Genomic DNA, 25,460 nt, shown 5'->3' with positions numbered 1-25,460 from the left:
TAATACAAGACCAAAAAGATAAAAGGAAATAAAAGGTATACACTGGAGGAAGGAGGAAATAAAACTTTCTTTCTTGGCAGATGACACGATTGTCTGTGTAGAAAATCCAAAGAATCAACAACAACAACAATTAACCCCTGGAATAACAACTAACAAGCAGTTATAGCAAAATGCAGGACACAAGGTTAATATGCAAAAGTCGATCACTTTCCTACAGATCAGCAATGAACAACTGGAAGCTGAAACTAAAAACACAATACTATTTACATTAGCACATGAAAAATTAAATACTTAAGTATAAATATATCAAAATATGTACAAGATCTATATGAGGAAAATTACAAAACTCTGATGAAAGAAATCAACGAACTAAATAAATGGAAAAATATTCCACGTTCATGGATAGGAAAATTCAATCTTGAAAAGATGTCAGTTCTTCCCAACTTGATCTCTAGATTCAACAGAATCCAAATTAAAATCCCAGCAAGTTATTTTAGATATTGACCGCTGATATTGTCAATATTCCAGCAAGGATATTGATGAATCACTCTAACGTTTATCTGGAGAGACAAAAGAGCCAGAGAAGCCAGCACACCATGAGACAGCAGAGTCAGAGGACTCACACAGCCAGACTTCAAGAATTACTATAAAGCTACAGTAATCAACACAGTGTGGTATTGGTGAAAGATGAAGTCATGCCCCCAGGTAAGCAGCCCCAAGGGTGGGGGTGGAGGTCATGAGGGGTATGTGGGGGGTATTTGTACTGTGAGGGGATTCCTTCAAACTTATGCTGCACCACAGACCTGCAGATACCAGCCCCCTGACTCCTGGAGTTCGTTGCCTTGTTCCAACTCTCAGCTCCCCACCCCGACCCCACTCCAGGCCTCAGGGCTCCCTCTCCCCACACGCTTCTCTCCCTGCACAGTCCATGAAGAGTTCCCATCCAAGAGGTCACTGTTTCTTAGGGGGTGGGAACAGCCAGTCTTTTCTTTCCCATAACCCTATATCCTTGTACATGGCCAGTCATAGCCCCTGGGCCAGTGATCTCTGTCCCCCAGAGACCTTTATCGTAGACAGGAAGCTAGCTTAGCTGCACAGTACAGATGACCTTAAATAGGGTCCAACAATAGGAGAGGCATAAATCCCAACTTCCAGTGAGCCTCAGCCCCCTACCCTGGCTCTCTCCCCAGTGCTCCCCCTCATCCAGGATCCCCAGCCCCATGCCATCAGCTGTGCTGGCCCAAGCTGAGGAGTTGCTGGAGCAGCAGCTGGAGCTGTCCCAGGCCCTACTGGAAGGACAACAAGGGGCCTGGGAAGCACATGCCCTGGTGCTCAAGACCCAGAAGCTGAAGAAACAGATGAGGAGACACAGAGAGAGCCTGAGAGGAGACGCCTAAGCTTTCCACCAATTCCCACTTCACCCTCCAACGATGGAAATATTACGCACCAGCCCCATGAGCTCCTCAATCGGAAACATCCCAGCCTCCCCCAGGCCACTCAGAAAAACGGAAGACACCTCCACGAAGCGCCAGAAATTGGAAGGTAGTGGGGAACCATGGTCTCTGCAATCTGTTTAGTCACATCCCCCACTTTGACCCCTCCCACTGACCTCTGCACCACAGCAGGCAGGGCACACAGTCCTTACAGGAATATACCCTGGATCTTACCCTAAAACAACCTCACCCCAAATCCAATAAAGAGACGGAGCATTTACAGACATCACAGGTGCATGTGTTTTTTAGTTTTGTTGAAAAAAGGTTCTGACAAATCAGGAAATGGAGGTTTAGGAGTGGTGGTGACGCAAAAGAGGGAAGCCATGAGGTGGGGTTTGGGGGTTGTCAGGGGTAGGTGGCAGTAGTGTCTCCTTTGCTCCTACCCCAGTGTCATCTCCTGAAGAAGGACAGCTGTCACATTCCACAATGGGTGGGTAAGTCCTTTACGGCGTCTGTTCAACTTAAGAGAAAACAGGGCACAGTTAGGATCAGACACAGAAAAGAAAAAGTGAGGGTGGCAGAGAGACACACACTCAACATGTAGTTGTTCATGTGGTGTGTCGATTCAGAGGATAGACTTGAAGATGGGGGAAAAAATGTGTCAAGAAAAGAAGGATACCCCAGTTAGAGGTCAACTAACATCCCAACAGGGCATCAAGACCACAGGGCCACAAACTTGTCAACTGTCCACTATGCAGCGGAGTCTTTGCTACGTAATAGGATATATAACAAACACACTAAAGAACAAGCGGAATCTAAAGAGTTGGGGAGGCCAGTTTAATAGTCTCTGTAGGAGATGTTTATCTCATCAGGCACCTAACTAACATTGATCTCAAAGCGATCCTGCACACCATTGAGGATCTTGGCATCATTCTCACGTGACACAAATGTGATGGCCAAGCCCTAGGGGCCAAACTGGCCTGCTCTGGCCACCTGGAAGGACACAGAGGATAGAACTGGAAGACCCCCAAAAAGAGAAGACACCCAAAAGGAGGGATGAAGATGGAAGATTGCAAAGATACAGAAAATAGAGGGTTGGGGGAGGATAATGGGGTGTTCTTCTTGGTGTGGGGCTTACCCGATGCAGGTGGGTGTCAGAATCCTCAGGCATGTCACAGTTAAAGGCAATGTTCACCTGCTCCATGTCCTTGCCTCGGCTGAATAGGTTGGTAGGCACAAGAATTCGTCATTGAAAATATTTAAACTGTTGATACCGAGAAAGCCTTCACGAGAAAGGAAATTAGAAAAATGATGGAAGTCCCTTCTCTCCAGGGCCTCTTTTCCTCCCAAGGACACAAAACATCTTCCCCATCTCCGACTCACCTCTCCTCCTGGAGCATCCCTCGGTGGATGGCAATGGCTGGGAAGTTCTGCTCCACCAGGCACTGGGTGAGGACAATGCAACGCTGCACAGACTTCACCAGATCACCACTCGGTTCTGTGTGTGTGTTTGTCTGTGAGGGTGGGTGTGACTGAGAAGGGGGATATTGTTCATGGGTGTATGAGAGAGATTATGCGCGAGAGAGTTTTCAGTGATTACACTCTTCTAAAGGAATGCCTCTTAGTCTCCCTCACATAGTTCCTATTCTGCTCTAAATATAACTTAGCTTCCCTCTCTCAGCTCTGAGTTTTCCTGGGCAGACATGTTACAGAGAAGATGCAGAGAAAAGTAACTGAAATTACCAGATATGTTAGGAGACAAGGATGAGGACACCTCTTGAAGAAGTGGAAAAAATTAGAGCTAAGGTCTAGAAAGATCATGACCAACATACCTGCTCATCAAAATACCAAACATAAGCAACCTACCCTATTCTAGAAAGTCGTTTTTAGTGATGATAAACCATACAACATTTACAGTGACGGAAGGCTTTTCCTCAGTCAGTAACACAAGAACAAACAAACAAATTGAAGGACCTAACAGCTCCAGGATATTTGGGGACTTTTACGAACTTATTTAAGCCCCTCAAGGGTTTTTATATTTTGAGGTTTATTTATTGAGGTTCTTATTTATTGAGTACCTGTTGGTGCCAGCCTTGGAACAGAAAAGCAGTTTCCACCTTGTTCATGCTCAGCCTCCAAAAAGACATTTATATTCTCATTTAAAAGAATTACATTTAAGAGAAATTCTCCATCATTCTCTCTCAAATCACATACATGGTTTTCTCAATAAAAGGGTACTTAATACAGGTTTCTCCTACAGTGGAGATATGTTCATCCCCCTACTGGGCCTTGAACAACTGACCAGGTTGAACTCAAGGACATCCAGAAGGTCAAAGAGCTTCCGGTTCTTCTCCTGATCCTTCAGTTTCATGTAGCACTGCTGCAACCCATGCAGCCTCAGCTTCGTCTCATCATCCATGATCTCCATTGGCAGGGGTAGGAGGGGGAGGAAGGGGGTCGGGAACAGGAGGAGGGCAGAGTGGGAATGTTAAACCTTGAAGGGGTGGAGGAAGTTGATCTCCAATACACCCCATGGGAGGAGATGGGGAGAAGAGAAAAGATTGAATACCACTACCCACCCCCCAAAATACCTACATTTTTATGTGGTTTCTTCCACATTAGACCTAATTTCCTTCCTATCAGTTCAGTTTTAAGATAGCCCAGCTGAAAACTGTCATGGGAAGGGAACTTTGCATGGAATAAGAGGAGCAGTGAAACCACCCAATGGCAAGATGTAACAGATATGCCTGAATCTCTAAGTGCATCAGGCTCTGCTGCTACAGGTGTGAACACACCCCTTCCGTCATGCCCCCTATCCTCCCATTGCCAGAGTCCTCCACCCTCTCTCCTTCAGTCTATAGGCTGCCTCATCAGTTTCTGGAGAGGGAAGTATATCTGGGCTGTCTTTTGCTCAAAACCTGAGCCGAGCCTATTATTCCTTTAGCCATACAGCAGTTCTGCTCATCTCAAGTCTCCACCTACAATATGAACCGCCCTCCCTGACTGTGAACTAGGAGTGGCTGGTTTCTCTAGGTTTGAGGTGAGGAACTGAGAAGTCTGATTCTCAGTGATGTGGAACTGACACTTCTCCAAATTTTCCCAAATGTATAATGAAGATCAACCACACTTCCCTATAACTCCCGTGGAGGTAAAACATCTATCAATGTTACAATCCTACTTCTGATTATTTATCCTACAGATACATCATCATGCCTAGAAATCATAGAGAAGAAGATTATGCATTGCAGCACTATTTTAACAGAAAAAGGTGAAATTACTCAAGTGTCAATAAATAGGGGACCAGTTAAATCCATCCACATAGTAGAATACCATAAAGCTATAAAAAAAGTAAAAGGGGAAATTCTTCACATGTTGACAAATAAGATCGCCAAATTCAATTATTAACAAAAAATAATCAAGTTGCAGAACTGTGTATACTGTGCTATATTTTCTTTAAAAAGGGGAACAGGAATTCATGTACACACACCATAGGTGTACACACACCTATGCACCTATGTACCTGGAAAGACATCCAAGGACCTAGTGATAAGAGTTCTCGAAGGGGAGAGCAGTAGGAACTGTGAGAATGGGAGAGAATTTTGAAAATATTTTCACAGTATGCTTTAGGTAGTTTTAAACTTCTGAAAATTTGAAACTCTTATCTAATAAAAATGAAATAAAACAGCAATATAAAAACAACAGAAGAAAAGTACACTGTAAGAGAAGACTGCCCTGCTCTGGCATAACAATCTTCAACGGAAGCATGTCAGGGTTGCTACTCACTCTCCTGTGACAATTGCTGCTCTGCCCTGGGCTGCAGATGGCACTTGAGGCCTGCCCACACATCACCTGTGGGGAAACTGATTTGCATTATAATTCCCAATCTTTAAATGAATAGAATTACATTATTCTACTTCCCCAATCAAGAATCCACTTATCAACAACTTGAAAGATATTTTCTAGAGCTATTATTCGCCCTCTTCTCAGTATTGACTACTGATGGTTCTACATGGAGTTTCTCCCTCTTGCTCCCATTTAGACTTTTTCATTCTAAGGTGATTCAATAGCTCTGTGCACATCTTGCTCCAATCCAAATGTCCTCTGACAAGGCAGGGCTGAGTTAGCTCCCAAATGATGACAAGCACCTTGTCAGCCTCTTACCTCATCCATTATGCCCCACCCCCATTTGTGGAGTGTAGGCAGTTTCTACTGTGAGACGATAGATATTAGCAACAGGGAGGTCCTCTCTGTGTTCCAGGTGCTCCATTCTGCCCCCTCCCACAGAGGATGGGGATAAGGAGACATCGAGAGCAGCCATGCACCATCACACAGGAGCTCAGGACTTCAGTGTCTCTGGCCTTAACCATGAAGATCAAGTCTGAACTCAGAGAGGTGAAGACACAGAAAATGGATGGTATTGGGAGACCATAGACACAGAGGACTCTCAGGAGTGTGTCTAAGGCTAATGAAGGATGAACTGAAGCAGGTTCAAGGGAGTCTGTAAACAGTTTTATAGCAGCATCATCAACAGCAACAATGACCAATAATTGAAGTCAACAAAAACAAACCAAAGACATCTCTTACACGGAAAGAGACTAACTAGTTTAGGAAATTTGAAGATATACTCCACAGCTGTTTGTCTTGATGGCCCTGTAGAATGTGACTTTAATAAAAATAAAAATATATTCAGATTCATCCATTCAACATATATTTATTAAAACTACAATTTGCCAAGAAATAGTGAGAGTGCTGAGTAGAAGCAGTGAAAAACAAGAAATGACAAAAATGCATGCTGTCGTGAAATTTTCATTATACTTTTAGGAGACTGATACTAAGTTAAATAAATAAATTATGTGGTACGTCACGTTATGATTTGTGCTATGGAGAAACTAGAGGTAGGGAAAGTGTGTGGAGGGTAGTAGGTGCTGGGGGTTGGAAGTCTAAACAGAGCAGGCATCACTGAGGACAAAGACATGAAAGAAGTGAGGGAGAAGCATCCCAGGTAAGAGGAGTTGCAAGTGCAAAGGTCCTGAGGTGGGGGTGCTCAGATTAATTTCCAGGTAAAGCAATTAATTGGGAAATATTCTGTACAGGGCCATGCACCGCTGACACTTGGAGTCTGGGCTCTAAATTTGTGTTTGAACCTTAACCCAGTCAAGGATATTTGATGAAAACTCAGCCCTACATTCAGGCTCCCTTGTTTTGCTCTCTTCCCCCAAATATAGTGAATTTATTCTGAGTAAGAATATAGATGAACATATAGGGTTTTCACAAGTGATTGGCAGCTCCGCAGTTTTCTTGGTTAGGATTCCTGGTCTGTGGGAGAGATGCTCTAAGTGAAACTGTCCATTCCTCCAGGCTCTCTTCCCTCTGGACACTCTCTTTCCTGTGTATTTGTTTAGACTATTGGAAAGGGATTTTCCTAGGCCACATTTTCTTAGATCGGCATGAAAAGGGTTTCTTTCAATTGTTCATCATTTGATCTCAATCTTCCTCTAGGAGGTATTTCAAGTAGACATTTAAAAGCCAATTTTGTATTTTTTCAAGATTATAGCTATCAATAATTTTCATTTTTGTAAGCAAGGACATTTACACACAATTCTACGTGATAAGTTCTTCCTTAAATAAATCATAAGAAGTTGTTTTTCTCTCCAGGTGGTTTAGCACATTCCCCACTTGTTTCTCTTACAGCCTGAGGTGCTGAAAGCTGAGGACCCAATCACTACTGGACGTAAGGCTTGACTATATCCCACGTAAATAGGGTATCTAGATTTTTGCTATAATATGTTGACACGTTGTATTTATTTTTAACTGCCCAACTTAAATTATGCATTATAATATAAGCCACCTGAGTTCCTTTTGCCAACTAAGAAAATAAACACACATCATCATCATCATCATCATCATCATCATCATATTTATGAATATTCAGTATTTCCCTTTTGTTCTTCATGAAGGAGAATCTCAAAGTTTCTAAAGTCCACTGGGCATTGACTCTTCCCCTCGGACTAACTTTGGAACTGCATGAGGAGTGGCTGGATTTTTTCGTCACTTGGACAATGTCCTATAAACAATTCTCAACTGACCTACGAAGTGCTTCTTGGTTTATGGATGCCAGTTCCAAGGTGAGTGGACAACATCCTGTTTGGAACATCACCTCTCTGATCAAGGAAAGTAAAAACAGATCAGCTCAATGAGCTGAATTGCAGGCAGGCTTCCTAGCAGTGATGGGAGAATTGAACAATGACAAAAGCCCTTATACTTTGATTTTTACAAACTCATAGACAGTAGTCAACAGCCAGGCCATATGGTTAGGCAACGGGCAAGGGAAACCTGGTCTATTAAAGGAATGCCCATATGGAGCACAGTCCTATGGAAATCACTATGGGAATTTCAGGGGTGTGCAAAGTAGGACATCTTGATGCCCATCACAAGAACCCCCTTCTGGGCTGGGAAGAGACTGGAATCAATGAGCGGATAACCTGTTATTCCCCTTGATGTGGCTACCTGGATCCAAGAAATAAGTGGACATTGAGGGGCTGCAGCAACGCAGAGACGGGCTGAGTCTAGACATATTCCACTTGCATCCTCTGAAGAAAAATACCAAACAGAACTGTTCTGTCTGCCAACCAGAGACTAAGGAGGGCTATGTGGCAGATTGCCTGGTGGGAATGCCTTGAACGTAGCTGGCAAATCAGACTGATGCTGGTGGCCCACGGGGGCTACAAATGGGTCTCGACAGAATAGATGTTGACTTTGAATGGGCTTTGCTTACCCAGTGGTCGATACGAATGCTCAGAGTGCTATAAAAGAACCAGAACAGAAGATAGTGCACCAATTTGCACTGCTGAGTCACAATTCTTCAGTCCAAAGAAAAACTTTACAGCCCATAAAGTCCAACAATGGGCCGAGAGACATTCTCCTCAGAGTAATAGTGTGATAGAGAATTTGAACGCACAATTGGAAATTGGTTGTCTAAAATGGGGTGGTGGGGGATAAAGAGGCACAAAAGGGTGGCTTACACATCTTCACAAGTGTGTGCTCACACTCAACATGAGTGGGGCTAAAGGCATGTCCCTACTAGAAAGTTTCCTCTCTTTTTCCTGGAAGATCTGGGGAGGAGGGGTGGAGGAGGATGCTGGCATGACTGTACAATTCCTCAGAAATGGGGAGGAAGTTGGTATGACTATATCCACCTTGACTCTCTTCCTTCCTGCCTGATGCAGTCGTCTCAGGTCAGGGATGTTCACAAGAAACAGGAACAGGAACAGAAACAGGAATGTTTCCTAAGCAAGAAACTGTAACTGTATTTTTAACCCCTGTGTCAGAATTTCTAAGGGCCCAAAGGGGCAGAGAGTGCCTTCACCCCATCTGGCTGACAAATCGGGGCTGACAGTGAATGCAGCTATATTGCCTGGTGGTCAGTTAGTCCACTGGCTCTGCACCTATGTGACTCCTCTATGAATGGGAGCGCACTGAGGAGGAGGGACTGCTACACTAGTATTGCTGCCTGCGTCTAGACCAGCACCGCAGCCAAACCTAATGTCCCTTCCAAAGGTGGAAAAGTTAGGTATCAATGGAGAGAAGGAAAAATAGCAGCTGAAGGTAAAGCAATGAATAAATGTGTTCTGTAATGAGAGAAACACAATATTACATTAACACCTCAAAAGAGGTGTGAGCAACAGATGATATTGTCTCTTAGCTCAATTATCCAGATGTCTGAAAAGGTGTAGCCATATATTGCTGAGACTATTTCTGCTTCTGGAACCTGACAAGATCAAATGGAAGCCTACAAACTTGAGTGACCTCACCCTGGGAGACATTCTCACACAAGAGGATGACAGACTGGACTAATTGTTCATGACTGAATGGGAACCAGTGATTTGCCAGCACCTTCTAAGTGTTATGCTCCTTTTGCTATAAGGAATCTGTGGTCAAAGAGCAGAGAGTAGACTGCAGTATAATCAAAAAATATTTAGTGTTTGTCCCTGGTTCCTGGCATAGAGCTCCTAAAACCCTTGGAATCTCCTGAGTGATGAGTGATTTTCATATGCTAATGAGATGTCTGAGGAGTCCCAGATAGCTTCAGGATGGGGGCTGGTCACCAGAAAGACCCCAGTGATGAGGGCTCAGCACCAGCAGTGCTGTGGGGCTTCTTAAAAAATACTCAGGCCTCTCCCCAGACCCACCATCTCAGAACATTAGGCACAAGACCAAGGAATCACTTAATTAACAAGTCCTACAGGTAAGGCTGATGCCCAGCTATGAGGGAATCCTGATCTACATTCCTTTCTTCCAGTGAGGAAGAGTGTCCCTGAGCTAATGTCTCTGCCAATCTGCCAATCTTCCTCTATTTTATATATGGGAAACTACCACAGCATGGGTTGATGAGTGCTGTGTATGTCCAGGTCCACGATCCAAAGCCACGAATGCTGGGCCACTGAAGCAGACCATGAAAACTTAACCACTATGACACTGGGCCAGCCCCTCTGGTCCACATTCTTGCTACTAAATGTGTGATCTGAAGACCGCATCAGTACCAACCTTGTTATAAAAACAGACTTTCATGCTCTCTTCAAGATTTTCTGAATCTTAATGAGACGTCCAGGGGATTCCTGTGCACAGGAAGTCTGGGACTCTCTAGTCTCCATGCCTTCTAGACATGGAACCAGAAGTGTGTCTGCCCTGGGTATGTAGTCTGATCAGATCCCTCAGCACTGGGGTGTCCAGGATTCAGTCCTTCTTGCTTTCTCTTCAGTAGTCATCACTCCCTTGGTGATCTCATCTCTTTCAAGGCTTTAAATGTCATTTATATGATATCACCTCCCAAATCTAGTTCTCCAGCCAGACATTTCTCCTAATCTCCAGACTTATCTGTCCAACTGCCAATCTGCTATCTCACTTGCATTTCTAATAGACACTTCAGCTCCAACATTTCTTAAAGTCAATGCCTGTAAATATGCTCCATCCATAATCTTCCCCATCTTGGCTCACAGCAACTCCATCTTTCTATTCCCACAGTCCAAAATGTGGGGTGTCCTCTTTGATTCTTGTCTTTCATTCCCAGATTAATCCATTAGGAAATGCTGCAAAGTCCATCTTCAGAATGTCTCCAGAATTCCAATCTCTTCCCACTCTTTCCACCGCTCACAGCAGTGGAAGCCGTGGCCTCCTCCAGCCTGGAACCCTGCCCTGGTTCCTGCTGCTTCCCCAGGGCCTCCCTCGCCCTTTGCCTCCCAGTTCTGCTCTCAGCACAGCAGATGCAGTGATCCTTTAAAGGAGAAGTCATACCACGTCCCTCTCCTGCTCTAAACTGTCTTGTAACTCCCCAACTCACTCAGAGCAAAGGCTGAAACCCTCCTAACATCCTCCAGGCCTACCTGGTCTGGCCGCACCTCTATCTCATCTTGATTACTCTCTGCTCCAGCCACACCAGTCACCTTGCCCTTCCCAGAAAAAAGAGACACACTCCTGCCCTAGTTCATTTGCACTGGAGGTTCCTCTGCCCTGAAAGAACTTCCCCAGACATCCTCATGGATAATTCCTCATGTCCTCCACATCTTTCCTCAGAGGCACCTTCCCAGGGAGGCCCCCATCAACCACCCAAATTAAAACAGCCATCTTCCCTGGCCCCACCCGCACCCCCTGGATCACCTTCCCCACTGCAATTTTTCCATAGCACTTACCACCTTCTATCATAAACACTGTCCTTATTCACTATGCTCGTAGTATATAGCCTGTCTCTTCCTACTACAACATACGCTCCACAAGGCCAGCAACGTTTCTGTTTTTACTTCAATGATGTTACCCAGATACAAAAATAGTATATTACACAACCAGCACACAACCAGTATCAGTTGAATGACTGTTCAGCATACAGCATCACCCTTTTCTAGACACAGGATCTTTAATAATGTAACCTGAGGCCAAATGTTGTTTTGTGGCAGCTACAGCACAATGTCCACTCATCCTGACATCAACGCCACCTGTACTTTTCTCACCAGTGCTGCTCTCCCCGCTCCTCCCTCCATCTCTCCCTCCCACAACAACCCTCCTGCACACCCCAGCACACAATGACATTTCTCTCTTCAGAAAACAATGATCCTTCACTTGAGTCCTATTTTACAACCAAGTATGAACCTAGACTCTGCTTCATACATCATGAGTTCAGACTGGAGCCAGCACTGGGGGAACCAGCGCTAAGGGCGGGGAGGGAGAGCAGGCCGCAGAGGAGAATTCCAACAGGAACTTGCCTAGGATGAGAAATTACGGGGTCCCTCCTCTCTAATTCCAGAATCTGGCTCCCTTGAGAAGGCTGGGGAAGGTGGAAATGACAATCAAGCCCTAGAAGAAGGACAGAGCTGGACGAGTTTGAAAATTCATCTCTGGACAGCACAGATGCCCGTGTGCAGGGCCACCTGGCCTTGTGGGGACAATGACAGACCAAATGACTCCTGCTGCTGTCAGAGATGGGGGACACCCAGAGGAGAATGACCGGTACTTATACAGAAGAACAAGAACAGGCACAATCCGCTACAGAAAAAAGGAACAACAAACACACACCCAAATGGGGGCTGAGGGCCGGACCCAGGCCTGAGCCCAGGCTGACCCAGCCATATGAAGCGCCCCCTGCACGCCGTCCTGGAGACACAAGGCCCAGGTGATGTCCCAATCCCTGTGATCATAGGTCCTGGTGGGACAAGGTTCTCCTGAAAGGACAAGGACAAAGAAGCAGAGAAGATGTCCCCACCAAGGAGTCACCACATCAAAGGCCACAATGCACTGAACATCGACTGGGCACAGGCCTCAGTCTTACGCTCAGCTCCTCACAGTCTTCTCCTGTCCCCACCTGCAAGAGACTCAGCACAGCGAACAGGCAGATTCTGGAAGGTTCTCAGAGCCTCCATTTATTTCCCCTCTCAAATTTTAGGAATCTTCTCCTTTAATTAACCCATCAATCCCTCAAGGCAAGAATCTGAAAAAACAAGTTCATATGCAGATGTTTATTCTCGATAAGGAAGGAAGAAGATGCAAGTCAGGGCAACATGAAGTTAAGACAGGGATGGAACCAGCCCCACCTCTGCTGGAACAGGAAAATCAATCAGGGGACAGAACACAGGGCAGTGTGGGAGGGGATCACGGGGGAGACTAGTCTCCCCACCCCCTCACATTATGCCAATAGGAACACAGACACACTCAGATGCCCTTTGCAGAAAGAGAAGTCAGAGATTCCTGAAGTCATAATGGGGGCGGGACAGGAACAAATCTTGCATGACACTGTCCCCCATGAGACAGCTGTTTCACGCTATAGCAGAAAACAATTATGAATAAGTTAAGGCACTCGCTATAATTAGCGACATTCTGAACAGCCCACCACATGCTCAGAATGTCCCAATCAAAGAGTCTCCATAACCTAGTCCAGGCCCCTCCACCCCAGCATCTCCCCACTTCAGGCCTCCAGAGTGTCACCTGCCTTGAGAGACACATCAGAGCCCTGGGCACTGTCACTGCCTGGAGTAGACCAAAACAGGACGTGGTCAGAGCCCACAGGATTTGAGACTAATGGAGGAACGATGTGGTACTATGGGGTGGGTGCACTCCCCATGGGCTCCCATCTACACTATCACAAGGGTCTCAGGCAACACACTCACTCCATCCTTACTTGCAGCCTGAGCATAGCTCCTTCCTTTCTCACCTAAGGGAAGAAAACATCCTGTGAGAAACCAGGGAGGATGGAGGGCCATGAGGTCCTAAAGGAACCCCCTAGTCCTGGAGCCCAGAGAAGTTTCCAGAACTGTGATTACAGACCCAGGGCAGGATCAGGAAACATGACGACAGCACATGTGTGGAGACTGGACCAACCACCCTCGTGACCTCTGAATTGTGACTTCCCCTCATCATCTCCTCTGTCCTGTGACTGTTGGGAATCAGGTCCCCATCACCAGACTCATCAAGGTGATAAATTTATCCTTCATTCTCACAAGTGCTTTACTAAAGAGTAAGTGTTAGCAAACAGGGTCCCAGACTAGGAAAGCACATGTGCCTGTGGATGGGACTTCCCATTGACCAGGCAGGACAAACTTCTACCTGGGCTTCAAACACCCCAGTGGGACAAGATATCTCAGACCATACTCCTTCCCCACCTGAGTGCTTCTTCCTCCACATCACAACTCCAGCCACCACAGCTCCAAGGAGAAGCAGGCCAACAATGATGCCCACAGTGAGGATGGTGGACTCAGTAGGCGGCTCTGGGAAGGGAAGGGAAGGTGAGGGCCCTGACCCTCCTGAAGGTCTCCAGAAGGGCTCCTGATTTCCCTGAGAAGAGACTCTGAGCCCACAGCTCCCTCCTTACCCCATCTCAGGGTCACGGGCTCAGGCAGCCCCTCGTGCTGCACATGGCACGTGTATCTCTGCTCCTCTCCAGAAGGCACCACCACAGCCGCCCACTTCTGGAAGTTCCCGTCCCCTGCAGGCCTGGTCTCCACAAGCTCTGTGTCCTGGGTCAGGTCCTCCCCATCACGCTGCCAGGACAGGGTGATCTCCGCAGGGTAGAAGCCCAGGGCCCAGCACCTCAGGGTGACCTCATGGTCAGAGATGGGGTGGTGGGTCACATGTGTCTTTGGGGGGTCTGAGGGGAAGGATCAGAAAATTCAGGAACTTTGCATCCATTTGGGCCACTGAAGCAGCACTCATGTGAGCATCCTGAGAATGGACGGGACAGCTGGAGTGAGGGAAGGGAGAACAAAACCCAGACACCAGCCTGGACACAGGAACCTGAAATAAGCTCCAGTCCTTGGAAATTTCTGGAGTTAGAGTGAGTCAGCCCAGGCTAGGAGGCAGGTCTCTGAAGAGCAGTAAAGGGATTTCTGGTCCTGAGCTGGGTGGAGGCAAAATGACTCAGAAAACCTGGTCAGACCTCAATCACAGTTAGGCTGTGGCTCGTAGAACAAGGCCTGAGAGAGAAAGTCCCAGAGCTGCTCCCAGAGTCAAAGGGAACCGCTTGTCAGTTATTTCAGAGATAGCTTCCTCCTCCATCCCCAGACAGCCTGGACCCCTTAAAGTCCCAGAGAGAAAGGCAAGACTCCTCTGGGGAGTCACTCTTTGGCACTAGATCTGAAAACCCTGGTGGAGTCAGTCTCCTGACCCATGGGCTGGGCACATTCAGGTGTTGATCCCATTTCCCGCCTCTCTCTGTCGGATGGCAGGCTCAGCCCAAGGGGAGATCAGGAGGCCCCGCAGCCCCTTGCACCGGCGCGCTGCAGCGTCTCCTTCCCGATCTCCAGGTATCTGAGGAGCCACTGCATGCAGGTGCCCTCCAGGTAGTTCCTCCAGCGCTCCACCTCACTGGCCGCCTCCCACTTGCGCCCGGTGATCTGAGCCGCCGTGGTCCAGGAGCACAGGTCCTAGTTCAGGGCGATGTAATCGGCGCCATCGTAGGCGAACTGACTGTACCCGTGGAGGAGGCGCCCGTCAGGCCCCACGTCGCAGCCATACAGGTGCTGGAAGGTGTGAGACCCTGACCCCGCCCCGAGGTCAGCCCGGACCACTCGGCCTCGCTGCCGCCCCACCCCCCTGCAGCGATTAACCCTAAACTGAAAATTAAACCGCGGAAAAGTCCCTGCCGGCTCTTCCCGGGTCGGGGGTCCGGGTGGGTCCCGCAGCCTCGGGGTAAATCTCAGACCCGGAGACTCGGGGAGACCCCGACCCGTCCGTGGGGATGGGGGCTCGCGACCTGGGTCCGAGTCGCTCACCGGCCGCGCAGGGTGTTCAGGTTCACTGGAGAAGTTTGTGCGTTGCCCTTGGCGCACCGCGTCTCCCGCTCCCAATACTCCGGCCCCACGTGCTTCATCCACGGCGCCCGCGGCTCCGCCCTCGGACTCGCGGCGTCGCTGTCGAATCGCAGGAACTGCGTGTCGTCCACGTAGCCGACTTCGAGGTACCAGGACTCCCCGCGGCCGGGCCGGGACACGGCGGTGCTGAAATACCTCATGGAGTGGGAGCCTGAGGGCGGGGAGGGGCTGAGACCCCGCCCGACCTTGCTCCAGGCGCGGGTCCCCGGGTCCCAGGGTGATGGGGCCGGGAGGGGGCGAGGGTAGGGGCTCGGGAGACGGAATAGAGGTGGTGGCCAGAGAAGCGTGGGAGACCCCAGTGGGTAAGAGGAGAGGGCGGGAGACTGGGGATGGAAGGACCTGGGTCAGGACGCGGCGGGGCCGAGGAGGGGCGGGGTGGGCGTGTCTGGGCTGGGTCCTCGGAGAGGCGCCTTCCCCGGGGGTCCTGCGCCCCCGCCGCGCCGTAGCCTTGCTCCGCCCCCCGCAGAGGCCGTTTCCTCCCGACCCCGCACACACCAGTCCAGGTCTCTGTCAGGGTCAGGGTCCCCGAGAGCAGCAGCAGGAAGGTTCCAGGCGCCATGACCCTTATTCTTAGGGTCTGAGGAGAATTTGAGCCCCGGAGGGTGGTGGAGACTTTATAACCAGGAACCGCAGACACGCTGATGGGCTTCCTTAGAAACCGGACACTCAATGGGAGTGAGAACTGGGGCCCCGTCATGAGTCTTCAGGCAGGAGGAGCTGACAAAGGTTGTGAGAGGGACAAGTGAGTCTCAGGGAGACGGGGACTCCCCAACACTGAGCTGCAGAAACCGCCCCAGACTCTGCCCTCGGGGCCTGGGACCCTGAGAACCACTTGCCCTGACCCCTCTCCCCCTGCACCGAGAGCTCTTTGTCACACCGTCTCCCTGAGTCCTGGCCCGGGGGCTGTCTGAGGAAACCAGGGAGAGACCCCCAGGCTGGGCTCAGGCCCTCTTCCTCCTCTTACTGGAATCGCTCTCCCTGAAATGGACTCGAGTGCCACCCACTCACCTGCCACCCATGGACTATCTTCCCCACAGGGGTCAGGGATCCTGCTAATGTGAGTCAGGATGTGTCATTTCTCCACTAAAACACTCCACTGGCTCGGTCTCACTCTTGGGAAGCCTCTAGAATGTAACACACATGAGCACAGGGACTTTGGGCTGTTTAGGTCAAAGCTGTATCGCCAGGAGATAAAGCCATGCTTGTACATAGTAGGGATTAAATTAGCTGTCGTTGAATAAATGAATGAAATGTGATTGCATTAAAATTTAGTTATGTTATTGAAAATCATAAAATGAAAAACGGAAAAAAATTTGGAAAGATTTTATTTTATGTGACTATCATGCTTATCAGTTCATAAATTCATTCCACTGGAAAAAATGCTATATGCTTATCTGTTGCACATTGAGCTTGCCTATTAGTTTCTGTTACTGTGTAACAAAACGATGACTCAGTGGTTCAAAACAACACCCACTTATTTGCTTACATTTCCTTAGTCAGAAATCCGTGCGTGGTATATGTGGGCTCTCTGTTCAGGGTTTCACAAAGCTGTGTTCTCATCTTGAGCTCAGAATCTTCCTCTAAGCTTATACGGAGGTTGTTAGCGGAATTCACTTTTTTCCAGTTGTAGGCCTGAGGACCCTCTTTCCTTGACAACTGTCAGCGAGGAGCCAGAGCAGGGCTGCTCCCAGCACCTACTGGTCACCAGCATTCTTTGCCAGCTGGCCTCCATTTTCAAAGCCCACAATGGAGAAAATCCCTCACGTTGAATCTTTCCCACCTTTGAATCTGTTTGCTCAGGAAGAACCCAGTGCTTTTAAGGGCTCACCTGATTAGGACGTTCCCACCCGGGACAATCCCCTTGTCTTACCATCAATTGATTTGAGATCTTAGTTACATGTGCAAAATCCCTTCTCAGCAGCATCTATGTTAGTGTTTGGTTGAATAACTGCGGGGAAGGAGAGTAACCAGAAGGAGGTTGTTGTGGACCATCATAGAATCAGCCGAGCACAGCCTGGTTCTTCCTTTGTGTTTCATTGGGTCATGGTTGGAAATTGAATTTCAAATAAATAGATTGTTGTGAATGGTAATAAAATGCATCCTGTTTATTAACCAGAGAAATTTGTCTTAAATCTTAAAACCAAATGATGGGTTTAATATTTAATACAGTAGTCCCGCTTATCCATAAGGATACCTTCCAAGACCCCCAGTGGATGCCTGAAACCGGGGATAGTATCAAACCCTATATACTGTGTTTTCTCCTATGCATACTTTTGTACTTTGGGCCCGTTATGAAGTAAAATAAGGTTTACTTGAACACAGGCACTGTGATACCAGGACAGTTGATCTGATAACTGAGACGGCTACTAAGTGAGTAATGGGCAGATAGCATACACATTGTGGATACACTGGACAAAGGGATGATTCACATCCAAGGCAGGACCGAGCAGGATGCTGCAAGATTTCATCAAGCTACTCAAAATGGCATGCAATTTAAAATTTAAGAACTGTTTATTTCTGGAATTTTCCATTTAATATTTTCAGACCACGGTTGACAGCAGGTAACTGAAACCGTGGAAAGCAAAAGTGCAGATAAGGGGGAAATAGTGTAATTAATTTAGAGCAAGCAAAAGTTAAAGTGCAATAACTCACTCTCTCTTTGGACTGAGTGTGAGTTATGTACCGCAGGATAAGAAATTACCCAAAATTTAGCAGCTCAAAACAACAAACAGGTATTATCTCCCACAATTTCCCAGGGTCAGCAATCCAGGAGAGGTTTACCTGAGTGCTTCTGGCTCAGGGCCTGTCTCAAGGTTGCAGTCCAGTTGTCAGCCAGGGCTGCATCAGAGGATGGCTTGACTGGGGCTGGGACATTCCCATGAAACATGGCTCATTCATATGGCTGTTGGAAGAGGCCTCAGTTCCTTGTTGGATGGTTCCCGGAGGCCTCAGTTCCTAGCCATGTGGACTTTTCCACAAGCTGGCTAATGACTAGGTAGCTTGCTTCTCTCAAAGCAGGTGATCCAAGAGAGAGAGCAACCAAGATGGAAGCTACCATGTATTTTATGTCCTAGACCCAGAGTCACACCTCATTCTATCAGCCTTATTCTATCAGTTAGCAATGAGTCATTAAGTGCAGCCCACACTCAAAAGGAGGGAATTAAGCTCCACCTCTAGAAAGGAGGAGTATCAAAGAATTTACATACATGGTAACATCAAAATTTAAATTAGATATTGTTTCAGAATTTTGTAAATCAATGCTTGTTTTATCTGCTTTTTTTTTTAGTGCTTTATATTTCTCTTTTGGAAAATAATGATTAAAGTTTGACAGAGAGAAAGGAGATACAACAATATTTGTAAGTTTTTCTTGCAAATGCCTTTAATAATAGTGTTCCCTTCAATAAGCTGCAACAACGTTGAGAACATGTAGTAGGTAGATCAAATACCGTACTTCTAAGAAGTGAGTGCCGTAATAGTAATACCTTTGAAATAATAACTCTGTTTTCCTTTAGAAGTTTCAAATTTAGTTTAATGTCAAAAATATTGGTTAAAATACCAATTTTCTTACTCAAGAAGATATTCAAATATAGTTGCCTAATGAAATTGCTTTTCAGTTAGAAAAATGTGAATCTCATACCTCAGGCTGTACACCTAGCTTAGCATCGTGATGACAGTATTGGTGGGATGCAGTAGGCAGGAATGGTTGACTCCAATCTATGAACAAGGTTTTCTAAACACTGGCTGTTCACTTGGCATCCTATAAGAAATTTAACGTCTTTCCCTGTGTTTTGGAATGAGATTTGGTACAAGTGACTTGGACACCAATGTGATTCTAGAAACCACCGTTCATATGTGCCTCTAAGGTTTTTTAAAAGCAGCTCAATGTGTTTTCCACTCACACTTTCTGTTCTATCACTGGTTGGTTATCCCTTTATAAGGGTTTCCAGTTTAGTTTATATTGATCAACAATGTGCTTTTCCACTTCTGTAAAAGTAGTTAATTTAGTTCTATGTGAGATTAAATGTAAGTAACACATCAAATCCTTCTCAAGATAGAATTACATTGATGTCAGATTGAACACAGTAGACCAGAAAATCTACAGAGATGCCAGTGAGCAAAAGATCAAATGGCCTATTTCTAGCCGGTGCTAATTTTTTATGGCATCCTGGCCCTCTCTCTCTACATGACTCATAATATTGGGTGTGGCTTTTTTCCAATGTGGGTGTAATTGCTAAGGATCCTTTCAATGAATTTTGGTATTTTCTTTTCTCTTTCATTTTTAAAAGATTAATCAGAAATGGTTCACCACCTACAATTTGAAAAATGTCAGTTTACAGAGTTATGACCAGACAAATACCTTGGCACCATCAGTGCTGTAAGAAACAGAACCTGTGAAGGCACTGTGGCCACCTCCCCAATTCCATCCTCCAGATGTAACCTCCACCCTGAGTCTCGTGTTTACTATTCCCTTGAGTTTCTCTAAAGATTTTACAATTAGTGTATATATCCCCAAACCAAATAGTATTAGTTTTGCCTGGTTTTGAACTGCCTGTATAGTGAACTCATGCTGCATAGACTCTTCATGACTCAGATTAACGTAGGAGAGTTATCCCTCATGTGTGAGGCTGTCATTCATCTATTTTTACTGCTGAAGTTTTACATTTTATGATTATACCACAATTTTATTATTTTCCTTTGATGCATATTGGGTTATTCCAGTTTTTGCTGTAAACATTAGTGAACGTGTCTCCTGGGGCACATAGACAAGCAATTCCCCAGAGTGTATGATGACTAGTAGAATTGCTGGATTATATGGGGTGTGTACTTTAACCACACTAGATAATGTTAATTTGATTTCCAAAGTGCTTGTGCCAATTTAACTTTTACCAGGAATGTAAGAGTTCACACTGCTAATATGATTGTTCTGAAAATACAAAGCTCAGCTGAAGGGGAGGAACTCAAAGTTGAAAGTGGGGCCAGCCTCCAGCGGCCTGATGACTGAGTTTGGCATGTTCTGTTTCGGCAGCCTGGGTTGGGTTCCTGGTATTGACCTACACCACCAGTCTGTCAGTGACCATGCTGTGGTGGCAGCTCACATACAAAACAGAGGAAGATTGTTGACAGTTCGTGGGGTTTTTTTGTTTCAATCCTGTTTTCCTTTGCCTTGAAGAAGCTCTTTAGTCTGATGAAGTCCCATTTGTTTATTCTTTCTGCTGTTTCCCTTGTCTAAGAAGACACGGTGTCCGAAAAGATCCTTTTAATACTGATGTCAATGAGTGTACTGCCTACATTTTCTTCTAGAAGCCTTATGGTTTCAGGTCTCAGCTTTAGGTCTTTGATGCATTTTGAGTTTTTTTGGTGAATGGTGAAAAAGAATGGTCAATTTTCATTCCTTTACATGTGGCTTTCCAGTTTTCCCAGCACCATTTGTTGAAGAGACTTTCTTTTCTCCATTGTATGCCCTCAGCTCCTTTGTCGAAGATTAGCTGTGCATAGATGTGTGGTTTTATTTGTGTGCTTTCAATTCTGTTCCATTGATCTGTGCACCTGTTTTTGTACCAGTACCATGCTGTTTGGATTACTGTAGCTTTGTAGTATGTTTTGAAGTCAGGGATTGTGATGCCTCCAGCTTTGTTCTTTTTTCTCATGATTGCTTTAGCAATTCGGGGTCTTCTGTGGCCCCATATGAATTTTAGGATTCTTTGTTCTATTTCTGTAAAGAATGTCATTGGGATTCTGATTGGGATAGTGTTGAATCTGTAGATTGCTTTAGGTAGAATGGACATTTTAACTATGTTTATTCTTCCGATCCATGGACATGGAATGTCTTTCCATCTCTTTATCTCGTCATCCATTTCTTTTAGAAAAGCCTTGTAATTTTCGTTGTATAAGTCTTTCACTTCCTTAGTTAAATGCACCCCGAGGTATTTTATACTTCTTGTTGCAATTGTGAATGGTATTGTGTTCTTGAGTTCTTTTTCTGTTAGTTCGTTATTAGAGTATAGAAATGCTACTGATTTATGTAAGTTGATTTTATACCCTGCAACTTTGCTGTAGTTGTTGATATCTTCTAAAAGTTTCCCAATGGATTCTTTGGGGTTTTCTATATATAAGATCATGTCATCTACAAACAGCAAGAGTTTCACTTCTTCCCCCCCATTTGGATTCTTTTCATTCCTTTTTCTTGCCTAAGTGCTCTGGCCAAAATCTCCAGTGCTATGTTAAATAAGAGTGGTGATAGAGGACATCCTTGTCTCGTTCCTGTTTTAAGGGGGATGGCGCTCAGTTTTTGCCCATTGAGTATGATGTTGGCTGTGGGTTTGTCATATCTGGTCTTTGTTATGTTGAGGTAGTTCCTTTCTATCCCCATTTTGTTCAGAGTTTTTATCATAAATGGCTTTTGGATGTTGTCAAATGCTTTCTCTGCATCTATTGAGATGATCATGTGGTTTTTATTCCTCAGTTTGTTGATGTGTTGGATCACGTTGATTGATTTGCGGATGTTGAACCATCCCTGTGTCCCTGATATGAATCCCACTTGATCATGATGTATGATCCTTTTGATGAATTGCTGAATTCGGGTTGCCAAAATTTTGTTGAGAATCTTTGCATCTATGTTCATCAGCGATATTGGCCTGTAGTTCTCCTTTTTTGTGCTGTCCTTGTCAGGCTTTGGAATCAGCGTGATGTTTGCCTCATAGAATGTGTTAGGAAGTGTTCCATCCTCCCTACTTTTCTGGAATAGCTTGAAAAGGATAGGTATTAATTCTTCTGTGAAAGTTTGGTAGAATTCCCCAGGAAAGCCATCTGGTCCTGGGGTTTTATTCTTTGGGATGCTTTTGGTTGCTGTTTCAATCTCTTTCCTTGTGATTGGTCTGTTCAAATTGTCTGCTTCTTCTTGAGTGAGCTTTGGGAGATTGTAGGAGTCCAAGAATTTATCCATTTCCTCTAGGTTATCCATTTTATGGGCATATAGTTTTTTTTGTAGTATTCTCTTATAATCCATTGTATTTCTGTGGAGTCTGTTCTTATTTCTCCTCTGGCATTTCTGATTTTGTTTATTTGAGCTTTCTCTCTTTTTTTCTTTGTAAGTCTGGCTAGGGGGTTGTCAATTTTATTTATCTTCTCAAAGAACCAGCTCTTTGTTTCATTGATGCTTTCTACTGCCCTTTTTGTTTCAATAGCATTTATTTCTGCTCTGATTTTTATTATTTCTCTCCTTCTGCTGACTTTTGGCTTTGTTTGTTCTTCTTTCTCTAATTCAGTTAGGTGTAGTTTAAGATTGCTTATTTGGGATTTTTCTTGTTTGCTAAGATGTGCCTGTATTGCGATGAATTTCCCTCTTAATACAGCTTTTGCTGTATCCCATATGAGTTGGTAGGTATGGCATGTTATCATTTTCATTTATCTCCAGGTATTTTTTGATTTCTTCTTTAATTTCTTCAATGATCCATTGCTTGTTCAATAGTATGTTGTTTAGTCCCCACATCCTTGTGCCTTTCTCAGCTTTTCTCTTATAATTAATTTCTAGCTTTATAGCATTATGATTGGAGAAATGCTTGTTATTATTTCAATTTTTTTAAATTTGTAGAGGCTTGCCTTGTTTCCCAACGTATGGTCTATCCTTGAGAATGTTCCATGCATGCTTGAGAAGAACATGTATTCTGCTGTTTTTGGATGGAGTGTTCTATATATGTCTATCAAGTCCAACTGTTTTAGCTTTTCGTTTAGCTCCACTGTTTCTTTGTTGATTTTCTGTCTGGATGATCTGTCCATTGATGTGAGTGGGGTGATGAGGTCCCCTAATATAATTGTTTGTTTTTTAACATCTGCTTTTAGGTTTGTTAATAGTTGCTTTATGAACTTTGGTGCTCCTGTGTTGGGTGCACAGATATTTATAAGTGTTATTTCTTCTTGATGAACTATCACTTTGATCATTATATGTTGGCCCTCTATGTCTCTCCTTACCTGACTTATCTTGAAGTCAGTTTTGTCTGATATAAGTATTGCGACACCCACTTTCTTTTGTATGCTATTAGCTTGGAGTATGGTCTTCCACTCCTTCACTCTGAGCCTGTGTTTGTCCTTGAAGCTGAGGTGTGTTTCCTGGAGGCAAAAATTGTTGGATCTTGTTCCTTAATCCATTTTGCCACTCTGTGTCTTTTTATTGGAAAGTTCAATCCGTTTACATTGAGGGTGAGTATTGATGCATGAGGGCTTAATGCTGTCATTCTATTGCTCATTTTCCGGTTTTCCTGCGTTTCCTTTATTTCTCGTCCTGTGTGTTTTAGCCTACCCATTGACTTCTGCAATTTCTTATGCTGGGTTTCTTAGATTTTTCCTTATTTATGTTTTGTGTCTCTGTTCTGTTTTTTAGTTTAGTGGCCACCCTGAAGTTTGTATTCAGAATCTCGTGTATAATGTAGTCCACTTTCTGGTGGTCTCTTACTTACTTACCCTAGACTGTTTCAGTCCCTTTCCCCCACCCCTCCTAAGTTATTATTTTCATCTCTTATTCCAACTTGTGTTGTGAGTTTGTGGTTAGAGTGATAAGATTGTCTTTGCTTTGGTGATTTCCTTCCCTTTATCCTAATGCTATAGTTGAATATTTGCTATCCTATCCCGATTCTATCTATTTGTCTCCCTACTCTGTGTTTTGTGACCACTTTCTCCCTTTTTTTCTTATTTCAGGTATGAGGGCCTTCTTGAGGATTTCTTGTAGTTGAGGTCTTGTGACTACGAAGTCCCTTAGCTTTTGTTTGTCTGGAAAAGATTTAATTTCTCCCTCATACCTAAAAGACATTTTTGCTGGATAGAGTATTCTTGGCTGAAGACTTTTATCCTTTAAAGTTTTGAATATGTCACTCCAATCTCTCCTAGCTTGTAAGGTTTCTGTAGAGAAATCTGCTGAAAGTCTGATGCGGGTTCCTTTGTAGGTTATTTTCTTCTGCCTTGCTGCCCTGAGTATTCTTTCTTTGTCATTCATTTTTGCCATTTTTACTACTATATGCCTTGCAGTAGGTCTTTTTACATGGACAAAACTAGGAGATCTGAAAGCTTCCTCCATACACATTTCTCTCTCAATCCCTAGATTTGGGAAGTTCTCTTCTATTATTTCGTTGAGCACACTTTCTGCTGCATTTTCCTTTTAGATGCCCTCAGGAATTCCAATTATTCTTAAGTTGCATTTTCTCATTGAGTCAGCTATTTCTCAGAGATTTTCTTCAGTTTTTTTAATTCTTAGTTCTCTTTCTTCCTCTTTCTGGAGCCATTCAGCCTGTCTATCTTCCATTATGCTAATTTTCTCCTCTATTGTGTCTACACGGGCATTCAGGGAATCTGTATTCTGTTTTATCTGATCCATTGTATTTTTCATCTCCAGTATTTCTTTTTTTTTTAAAGATTTTATTTTTTTCCTTTTTCTCCCCAAAGCCTCCCAGTACATAGTTGTATATTCTTCATTGTGGGTCCGTCTAGTTGTGGCATGTGGGACACTGCCTCAGCGTGGTTTGATGAGCAGTGCCAGGTTCGCACCCAGGTTTCGAAACAACGAAACACTGGGCCGCCTGCAGCAGAGCACGTGAACTTAACCACTCGGCCACTGGGCCAGCCCCTCTCTAGTATTTCTGATTGATTCTTCTTTATAATTTTAATCTCTTTTGTGAAGTAACTCCAGAACTTGTTGAGTTGTTCCTCTATAGTTCCCTTTACCTCATTGAGTATTTTGATGATAGCTATTTTGAACTCATTTTCACTTAGTTTACTTACTTCCAAGTCCTCAGGACATACTTCTGTATTTTTATTGTTCTCCTTTTGGACTGGAGCTTTTATAAATTGCTGGATGGTCGAGGAGGGGTTTTTGCACATGACGCTGTTATTCGGTTGCAGTTACAGCCTGTTGCCACTAGAAGGGGGTCGAGATCAGTGCGTTCTGAGCCCTCTGCCTTCAGCCGCGATGGCAGTGTGCAGCGCAGGTTGAGGGAGGAGGGGCACTTTCTCTTGCGCACTGACCTGGATTTGGATCAGCTCTTGCTCTCTGGTCTCCTGGGGCCCTGCCTTGCTGGGGTTCCCCCACATGAAAGCATTCCCCCGTTAGAGGGTTTCCACTGCATGGGCAGTGGGAGTTCTGGATGATGCCCAGACACGCGGCCCCTCCCCTGCTCCTTTCCTCACCCAC

General features: G+C 45.1%; 1 long non-coding RNA gene across 2 annotated transcripts; it reads right to left on the bottom strand.

Moving 5' to 3' along the window:
* Positions 1 to 1,223: 1,223 nt before the first annotated feature.
* On the bottom strand, positions 1,224 to 13,565 carry LOC106825033 (uncharacterized). Of its 2 annotated transcripts, XR_011505097.1 has the most exons (4): positions 11,120 to 13,565; positions 2,817 to 2,965; positions 2,572 to 2,716; positions 1,226 to 1,953 (listed from the first exon to the last, which is right to left on the bottom strand). It is a non-coding gene; the product is annotated as an uncharacterized lncRNA (long non-coding RNA). The 2 variants fall into 2 exon arrangements; XR_011505096.1 differs by having other exon boundaries at positions 1,224 to 1,953; positions 2,817 to 13,565.
* Positions 13,566 to 25,460: the final 11,895 nt, after the last annotated feature.

The sequence above is a fragment of the Equus asinus genome, chromosome 8, assembly GCF_041296235.1.
Source record: "Equus asinus isolate D_3611 breed Donkey chromosome 8, EquAss-T2T_v2, whole genome shotgun sequence".
NCBI classification, from domain to species: Eukaryota; Metazoa; Chordata; class Mammalia; order Perissodactyla; family Equidae; genus Equus; species Equus asinus.
Note: the sequence above shows the minus strand (reverse complement) of the source record. Positions and strands in the feature narration are given on the sequence as shown.